Raw genomic sequence first — 9,803 nt, forward strand, 5'->3', positions numbered from 1 at the left:
GAAGCCATCTACGTCTGTCCATAGCTCCTCAGTCGGTGGAGGGAGATAGAAGACTTCCCACTCCATGCTAGAATGTTGACTGGATTGAATTTATGCAGGTCTTGTGCAGGCAACAACAGCTACTGTGATTTCATGGGTGCAGTGGTCCTATCATGTCAGAGATACTGTTTCACTCTAATCCTTCCAGACCTCTGGCTCTTACAATTTTTCTGCCCCCTCTTGTGGGATGATCAGGGCCTCATACTAACTCACACTGTCCAGACATACTTCCCTACCTTCAATGTATGCCTCACCATTTAGAAGCCATCAACATTCTCTTATTACCAAAATTTATTTCCTCTGAGTTCAGTTTATAAGACCTTGCTAATAAAAACAGTATGAAGTTTTAATCTTATAAGCTAAGTATGCACTCAGGTATAATGGAACTATGGAAATTATGCCTTAACTTATTTTCTGTTTCAAATTCTATGCCTTATATCATGATTGGAAAATATCTTTAGACATGCAGACATTTCGGAGCTCTTTAATCATTAGAGACTTTCTCTGCCTACAGCTTCAGTGATACCCATAATACATCATAATTAGCTGCCTCAAAAATCCGTATAATTAATACATTCCCACTACTGAGTGAATAGTAACTCTTCTGGCTGGATATGCAAGAACTTTTCTGGGTTTCTAAAGTGGTTAAATTTATCTGATCCAAATGAGAACTGTATCCTTGTTCTAAATGGAGCACTTTCAAAGCTCCTCCTTGATCTGTCCTGTGCCCCTACCATTCACAGAGGCATGGTCACTCCACTGGGCTAAACACATTACATGAACTTTGCCTGTGAGGAAGTTGTTCACAGCCCATCTGAAAAAATGAAAAGGAGAGTAAACAGTAAAACCAGATTCATCTTTACCCAGTGACCTTATCAACCTGGGCAATATAAATATTATTCACCTTGGATTTTCCAGATGATGAAATCGAAGAGGTTCATGAAACTTCTAAGGGATACTCATATACAGGGAAGAAGTCTACCCACACATCGTATTAGCATTTCTTTGCTGAGTGTTTTGAATCCCATGCTCTGCATCTCAAAAGCATTTTTTTTTTCCCAGAGACATTATGCTTTCCACTGTACCTAGGGTTTTAAAATACCAAAGCCCTCCCTCCATAAATTTATACAAAAGCTTGTGAGCAGCATCAGTGAGATGAATTTGTTTTGAACATCCATCACATCTGAGAATTTTCAATGCACTTTTTCCTTCTGTTAATTCATTTCAGTTCAAAGAGTATTCTCCAGTCTCCATAAGTCTTGGGCTCAGATGATCACACATCAATACATAGGTGTTGTATTTGGAATCCCAGATTAACACCTTCAAGCCTGAGGCCCCAATGCCATACTCCACAAACTCTTTCTTCCTAGTCTTCATCAGTACAGAATTGGCAATTCCATTCGTTCAAATGCTCAGACTAAAAGTTCAGAAAGCATCCGGGTCTTCTCTGCTCATCTCATGCTCTTTACCAACCCACAAGCCCAACCTTTTGACTCTATTTTCAAGTTAAAGGAATTTGCAACATCTGACTATTGCACGCCACTTCCACTTAGGTCCTACTGCCACAGTTCCCCTGGATTAGTGCGTAGCTTCCGGACTAGTCACCTGCTTCCTCCGTGACCTGTCATTTTCAGAGCAGCAATCCCACATGATCCTGTCAAAATGTAGTCCACTGATGTGACCTCAAGGCCTTCCATTAGCTTTCCACGCCACTTAGGACAAAGTAGAACCCTTCTATAATCTATACAGCCCATCTGGTTTGTCTCCTGCCCCAGCTTCTGACCTAATCATGTATCACCCTGTCCTGCTTCATTTTGCTCCGATCACTGAAATAGCCTACTTGGTCTTCCTTGAATATACTTGGAATTCTGAGCTCTAATTCTCTGTACTTGGCTGTCTCCATTTCCTAGTTCTACCTCCCCTACGTAAGTGTGATTCGTCTTCATCTTAGAACTTCACTCACATTCTTAATGAAGACATCCCTATACTTTTCATCTAAAACTGTAAAACATTTCACACGCACACGCATGCACACACACACACACACACACACACACACACACACACACACCCCTCATCCCCTTTCCTGCTCTATTTGCTGCATTTATCATATATTGACCCTACTTATTTTCCTTGTTGTATTTGATCTCTGATTAAGCGCTGTACATACAATTATTTTGCCTGCCCTATTTCACTGCTAAATTAAGTTCATAAATGCCATGCACATAGTAGATACTTATAAATATGTGTAGAACTGGAAAACATGGCTACTTTGGACATTCTGTGAGTTTCTAGCTCCATCCTACTTTCTTCTTCAACTTTAGCTCCTCTCTCTCCAGCATCACAACAAGGAGCATCTTTGCCAAAGCCTCCCTGCTCTGTCCCAGTTCTTCCTTATACTACAATTGGGCTCATGTCACCATTGTCCACCTCAATGTTTGTGGATGCCTCTGCTCCCAAGCCCCACTGCTGAGTTAATATGATGCCCACACAACTTCTGGTCATCACTGCAGTCCTAGAATGCACTAGCACTAAGACCCTGATCATCCTTTAACACCCATGACCCAGCATGGTCACAAGACTTTTCTGTAATTTACTGTGGAAATTTATTTAATAGTGTAATACTGAAAATTTATCTAGTTCACCCATCAATGTTCTCATCTGCGGAATTCACTTTATCTCATGGCACTGTTTTAAGATTTGAGCTATATTCAATGCACAGAATATCATTGCTCAATAAATATCAGTTATCATCATGATCAACACTGTTATCCTCAGAACAACTCTTCTGGAAACTGTAGGCCCAGGCCCATTGCCTCAGGCTTCCTGAGGGAAACACAGTGATCCACCCAGCAGGAAAAGCCCCCTGATCTGTATCTGAGCATTTATAAATCTAAGCCCAAAAGACTGAGGCCCATAGAAAGACATCAATGAACGCTCTTCCAGATTGCAGGTCTCCCTTCCATCCCAGGCCCTGACTGAACCCCAGATGAGTATCAATGTAATATTTACTCCCCTGAAGGGCAGCTCTGTGCCTAAACTATACCATGGTGTTACCTAACCAGAATTGCACTAATATCAGTAGCAGAGATTTGCTCCCTTTAAATACATTTCTTCAATCAAATAGAGGGATCAGTCTGTGATGATTGTTTCTTAAAAATATTCTGTGCCTATTTTTTTATTTATTTACTTTGTTTTATTTGTATGAGTGCTTTGCCTGCATGTATGTACGTAAATGTACCCACGTTATGCAATACCAGGGAAGGCCAGAAGAGGGTTGTCCATTCCCCTGGAACTGGAGATAAAATGATTGTTAGCCCCTGTGTGGGTGCTGAGAACCAAACCAAGGTCCTCTGGAAGACCAGTTAGTGCTCTTAACTGCTGAGTCATCTTTCTAGCCCAATTTTGTAAATTTATATTTATTTTATGTGTATGAGTCCTTTGCCTGTATGTATTTAAGTGCATCCTTGTCATGCAGTGCCCATGAAAGTCAGAAAAAGGCATTGGATCTCCTAGAACTGGAGTTAAGGATAATTGTTAGTCACCATGTAGGTGTTGAGAACCTAAGTCCTCTGCAAAAATACCCAGTGCACTTAACCACTAAGCCATCTCTCTAGTCTGTATGCCTATTTTTTCAGCTATAGGAATAGATAAAATTATATCTGTCTCATAAGATTTTGATGTGGGTTTAATGAATATATACCAAGTGCTTAGCACAGTGTCTGACATAGTAAAAAAAAAATTAAGGATTAGCTAAATTAATTTATAGTCACATTTTCTATTCTTGATGCATTATGGAATGTTCTGGGTCTCAATGCATTTTTATTTCTGGGTCTCGGTGCATTTTTATTGACTGAGTGACTGAACAGATAAATCCATCCAAAAAATTTTCCTATTCAGAGTCTGAAAAATCTAGATTATTTAAGAAAAATACCCCCCCACACACACACAAACTTGAAACAGTAATGAAAATCAAGAGAGAACGAAGCATCGAAGAGACCAGGCATTTCCTTGGAGAAGGTCTGATTATGGACAGGGCCCCTGGGAGGCATCCATCACTTCCAGTCCTGGGCTACACCAGAGGAAATGAACTCTGCATGCATAAATTAGTCACATGCCTGATAGTCCTGACTCGTGTTCCTTTTGGAATTTTCTGTTCTACACAGCTGCATGTGCGGACTGAACAAAATGACACCGATACATCCAGGAGCAAAGTGAAATACAGAAATTGATAAAAATAAAGCTCTGTACTGCACTTGGTCAACCTCCAACTAGAGACATTCCCTCAGGGAAAACAGATAGGCAGCGAGGAGAATCGCTATCTCAGTTATGATACTTAATGTCAGAAAAGCCACCTTGAAATTGGCAGGGGGAGAAGACAGTGCAGAACCTGAGTGAGGAGTGTCTCTATAATTTAATGTCTCAGCAATAATGAGGTACTAGAAGCTATAGCTTTGGCAGCAGAAAACCCAACTCCATGAGAAGAAACTGCTTCTCTTCTTATCATAGGTACTGTGCTAAGCAGCTGGTGCTTTGGGTTACTCTATGTAGCTCACAGAGGAAGATAACCAGGATTCTGAGCCCAATGTAAGCAGAACAGTACTAACAAGCAGTTTCATCCAAATGCTTTAGCTTGATCTCTTCAGTGAATCCACCATGTAGGTGTTACAGCTATTCTTATTTACAGGCAAAACCTAGAGACTTGAAGTGACCTTGGTATCAGGCCATCAGTAAATGTGGGATTTGGGTTTGACCCTTAGGTATTTCATCCTAAAAACATAAACTCTCCTTTCTACCTAGTATGGCAGTCTCCCTGTTTAAGATATTTTAAATGGCAGGAATTCAAATATAAAATTTATTTCAGACTTCAACCATTAACCACAAAAGAAGGAAAAGAATGAAAAAGGAAACTTACAGACTATGACATAGAGGACAGCTGTTGGCCCCAGGAACCACACTAAATGCCTCAGTTAATTTTTTTTTCAGAAAAGGACAAATGCCATAGTTTTAATGTGTCTGCTCCTTAAAATTCATTTGTTGTAAGGGGTTGAAAATTGTTCAAGCCTAAATTGAGCACCTATATCACACTCTCTTCTCCCAAGACTCAGGGATCGTTGCAGAAGCTTGTGAGAGCCCACCAGTGGTAGATGAATACAATGAAGCTGTATTGTCTGAACATCACCTGGTAGTTGTACATATGAACCCACAGTGCTTGTGAAAGCATGCACAAAACCTGTACAAGTCTAAGCCAAACAAAATCCTAACATAGATGGAGGAAGTGGGCAAGAATCCCAGTCCTAGGTAGGATCTATTAGAAACTGACAGCTGCTGGGAGAGGGGGAGTCAGCTTTCTTGATCAGGCTCCAAAGGATGGGCCTACACCCAGAATAATTTGGGGAACATAAATTAGACTATAGGCTTTTAGAAAAAATAATAATAGAGGACACGAAGTTGTGAGGAGGGCAGTAGGGTAGGAGTGGAGATGGGAGAGAGGTGTGAACATCATCAAAATACATTATATGAGATTCTCAAAGAATCAATAAAAAATATTTCTAAAAAAAGATGACAAGCAAGTACAAGAAAGTTCATTTTTAATTGTTCAGTTGTCTGTCTTTTGTGTATCTGCACTCTGACCAGAAGGGACTTCGAGGTTTTTCTGAAGCACATGAGTATCTGCAGGCTCTATCCTCCTATAGTAGTTCTTCTTTGTCTCAATAATCTCAAAGCCAAACTTCCTGTAGAAGTCAATTGCTGACTCATTGCTCATCCGGACATGCAGATAGATGTTGTCAAAAGTGCCATCTTTCTCAGAGATGTTTAGGACATAATTTAACATTTTAGTTCCTATTCTGAGTCTTCGGTAAGGTTCAAAACATCCTAGTGTCATGATGTAAAGTCTCTTCTGATTCTGTGAATGATCCACCCTGCAGCATACTGTACCTACAGCTATATCATTGAAATAGGCAAGTTTTGCTAGCTCGCCAACTTCCAGAACATCCTGTAGAACTTGTCATTATAGCTGACTGGAAAGATGACCTGGTTAAATTTCTTCAATTGTTTAATATTGTGTGGTGTCACATCTCCCAGCTCTATCTGGCCTTTCATCTTTCCCGTCTGCTGAGGCTGTCATTACCACCGTCACCAACACCACCCTCCGCTTAGGCCACTCAACCCCACATGCTGGCCTCCTGGCCAAGGGAAGGAAGCTGAGGGGCTGATGCAGGCCACAGAAGCCGAGTGCGGCCCTGAGGGTCTAGAGGATGCCGAGGAGTCTTCGGCTGCTGCGCTGGTGTGGCTGCATCTCCACACGTGCACTCAGGACCTAATTCTTGTATTTTTATGTTACATGTGCTACTCTTTAAAATATTCTGTAAATTTTATATCTAAAACTTCATCTTAAATTATGATGAACCAATTTGTACAAGCTAATCTTGCGTATATTAAATTCTCTTTCCCTTTTTATTAAAAAAATAAGAAAAAAAAAGACAAAGGGAGCTGGGCATGGTGGCACATGCCTTTAATCCCAGCACTCAGGCAGAAGCTGGCAGATTTCTGTGAGATCCAGACCAGTCTGATCTCCATAGCAAGTTGCAGGCCAGCTGGTGCTACAGAGAAGCCCTGTCTCAAAAACACAAAACACACACACACACACACACACACACACACACACACGCACTAGACTAAGGGGCTGGAGATGGAGAGATGGCTCAGTAGTTAAAAGTACTGACTGCTCTTACAGAGGATTGAAATTCATTCCCAGCACCCACATAGAGGCTAATAACCCTCCATAATTCCAGTTACAGGTGATCTGATGCCCTCTTCTAACTCTGTGGGCATTTGCACAACATAGGTACACTTATATACATGTACATCAAACACTCATACACACACACATAAAATAAAATTAATTAAATAAAAAAATGAAAACAGATTAGGACAAACATAATTGTTAAACTCCTAATGAAACAATAAAGACTGACAGAATAGATTTTTTAAAAAATAGACAAGGGAATTGAACCATAATAAAAAGAAAAAGTCGTATGTTGTAACTACAAACTCTGTGATGAGGTTAAGGGATAAAGCTGCTGGCAAAGCAACTGTCATGAGGATTCCATCCTGTGCACCTGATTAATGCTGAATAAGAGGCCAAAGCAAGACCACCCCTTTCTGCCCTTCTTCCTCTGCCGTGTGAAGACGTAGCAATAAAGTACTTTGTTGGAAGCAGAGACACAGTCTTCCCTAGACTCCAAGACTACATTGATCTTGGGCTTCCTAGGCTCAAGAACTATGAGAAACACATTTCTACTATGTGTTTATTACCCAGAGTATAACATTATGACTCCATAATTTATATATTTTGTATATTATCCAGGTATAGTAAGGAATAGACTGATGAGAATCGTATTATCTCAACAACACAGGCCACAGTGAACCTCTCCACTTCAGCTACTGTGAACTGGAGCAAATGGACTCCAGAAACAAGATCTTAAAAAGAAAAACACAACGCTTGGGCTACAAAATATATATGAAGACTGCATATAAAAGGTAGCCAAAATATTCATCCTGGCCAGAAGAAAGCCATGGTTCATGAAATCAAACACATCTCTTTGTATAAATGGGTGTGCTTTAAGTAAAGAGGTTGAAATTAAAAGACTCGAGTACAATTGAATATTATCATAGTCATAGGATTTGACATTCTATGTGTTTCACAGTAAGGCTTATGCTTTTCTTCTAAATTTTTCCCCACACTGGCTCACACTTCCTCTTACTGTCTGAGAAAACCAATGTTTATTTGAGGGAAAACACTAACTTGAACTAGATCAACTTTGTGAAGAAAGAAAGAAAAACAAAATCTTTAAAAGCCTAATACAGAGGGGGTAATGCTAGAGTAGCAAAAAGCCCCATTAAAAAGAAAGAAAGAGCCGGGTGTGGTGGTGCATGCCTTTAATCCCAGCACTCAGGAGGCAGAGGCAGGTGGATCTCTTTGAGTTCAAGGCCAGCCTGGTCTACATAGTAAGTTCCAGGACAGTGGGGGCTGTCTCAAAAAAAAGAAAGAAAGGAAGGAAGAAAGAAAGAAAGAAAGAAAGAAAGAAAGAAAGAAAGAAAGAAAGAAAGAAAGAAAGAAAGAAAGAAAGAAAGAAAGAAAGAAAGAAAGGCTGGAGAGATGGCTCAGCGGTTAAGAGCACTGACTGCTCTTGCAGAGGACCCGGGTTCGATTCCCAGCACCCACATGGCCGCTATGAACCGTCCTTAACTCCAGTTCCAGGAGAATCTGAAACCCTCTGCTGACCTCCACGGCACTGCATGACATGGGTGCACTCACATACATGTAGGCAATACACATAAAGTAGCTGGGTGTGGTGGCGCACGCCTTTAATCCCAGCACTGGGGAGGCAGAAGCAGCCTGGTCTACACAGTGAGTTCCAGGACAGCTGGGGCTACAGGGAAACTCTGTCTAAAAAAGACCAATAATAATAATAATAATAATAATAATAATAATAATAATACACAAAGAATCCCAAGGCTCCAGTCCTTTTAAAGCCCCTGCTTCACAATATACCTTGGGCATAAGAAGGTGGAGCTACCAAGTAGAAGAGTGACTAATAAGGCTGCATCATTATTTTTTTATTTTAGTTATTATTTTTATTTTATGTGTATTCATGTATTGCCTGCATGTAGGTAAGTGCACCTGTGTCGTGCAATGCCCAGAGAGGACAGAAGAGGCTGTTGGATCCCCTGGGACTAATGTTATGGACAGTTGTTAGCTGCCATGCGGTGCTGGGATTCGAACCCGGGTCTTCTGCAAGAACAACCAGTGTTCTTAACCACTGAGCCATCTCTCCAGCCCCTCAATAAGGTTATTTTTAAAGTTAAAAAAAAAAAGCCTAACAAAGAGAGACATTGGCTCAGGTGGTCACAGTGGGAGTCTACTGCTGCTACCCTGGAATCCTGGTTCTTTGGAGCCTCCTGTATGAGGGGCCAGTGGGAAGTAAACTGCTGGAACCCATCTTTACGTCCTGAGCAAGCTTCCCAGGAAATGCTCTCCTGTGTCTCCATATGGAGAATCCCATGTTTCCTAGAAGGCTGCTGAGAAGGATGAGGATGCAGAGTCCAGTGCAGAGCAAAAGGCACAGCCAGCCCAGAGCAGACTCCCAGCTGTGCACACACTTCTCACAACACTCCTCCCCACACCTCTCAGCTCAGCATCACTCACTGCCTCTGCCCCTTCCTTTGACAACTGATGGCTGCTGAGGCAGGTCAAATCACACTCCAGGGGCTGGACCCACACCTGAGAGTATTTGGGCAACACAAATTGGATTCAATGATCTTTAAAAAAAAAAAAAAAAGGATATGAAGTTAGGGGGGTTAGGGAGGTAAGGGTGGATTTGAGAGGAGTTGGGGAAGGGCTGAATATGGTCAAAATGCATTGTATGAAATTAATTTTAAAATTTTTTTGAAGAACAAAATATGCTGTTTGGTAGTACTCACAAAAAAGTACACCATACAGAAATAATCAAATAAGAAAAACATAATTTAAAATTCAGATTTCCTATAAGGTAACAGCCCTCATGGAATCACACGTATGTTCATTTTAAAAATTGTGTGCTATTTTGACAGAGTATTCAAAGGACTTAGATGAAGTATACTATATATAAACTCATTGGTGTATCTCTTTATTTATTGCCCTTTCTTGGTCTCCTTCCTAAATGCTACAGGATACTTATACATTCATTTGTTTCCATGTATACATGTACATCTAATAG

General features: G+C 40.8%; 1 pseudogene; it reads right to left on the reverse strand.

Moving 5' to 3' along the window:
* Positions 1-5,638: 5,638 nt before the first annotated feature.
* On the reverse strand, positions 5,639-6,144 carry LOC103727409 (annotated as a pseudogene).
* Between the last annotated feature and the right edge of the window lie 3,659 nt (positions 6,145-9,803).

This window comes from Nannospalax galili, unplaced genomic scaffold, assembly GCF_000622305.1.
Source record: "Nannospalax galili isolate Female #2095 unplaced genomic scaffold, S.galili_v1.0 scaffold128, whole genome shotgun sequence".
NCBI classification, from domain to species: domain Eukaryota; kingdom Metazoa; phylum Chordata; class Mammalia; order Rodentia; family Spalacidae; genus Nannospalax; species Nannospalax galili.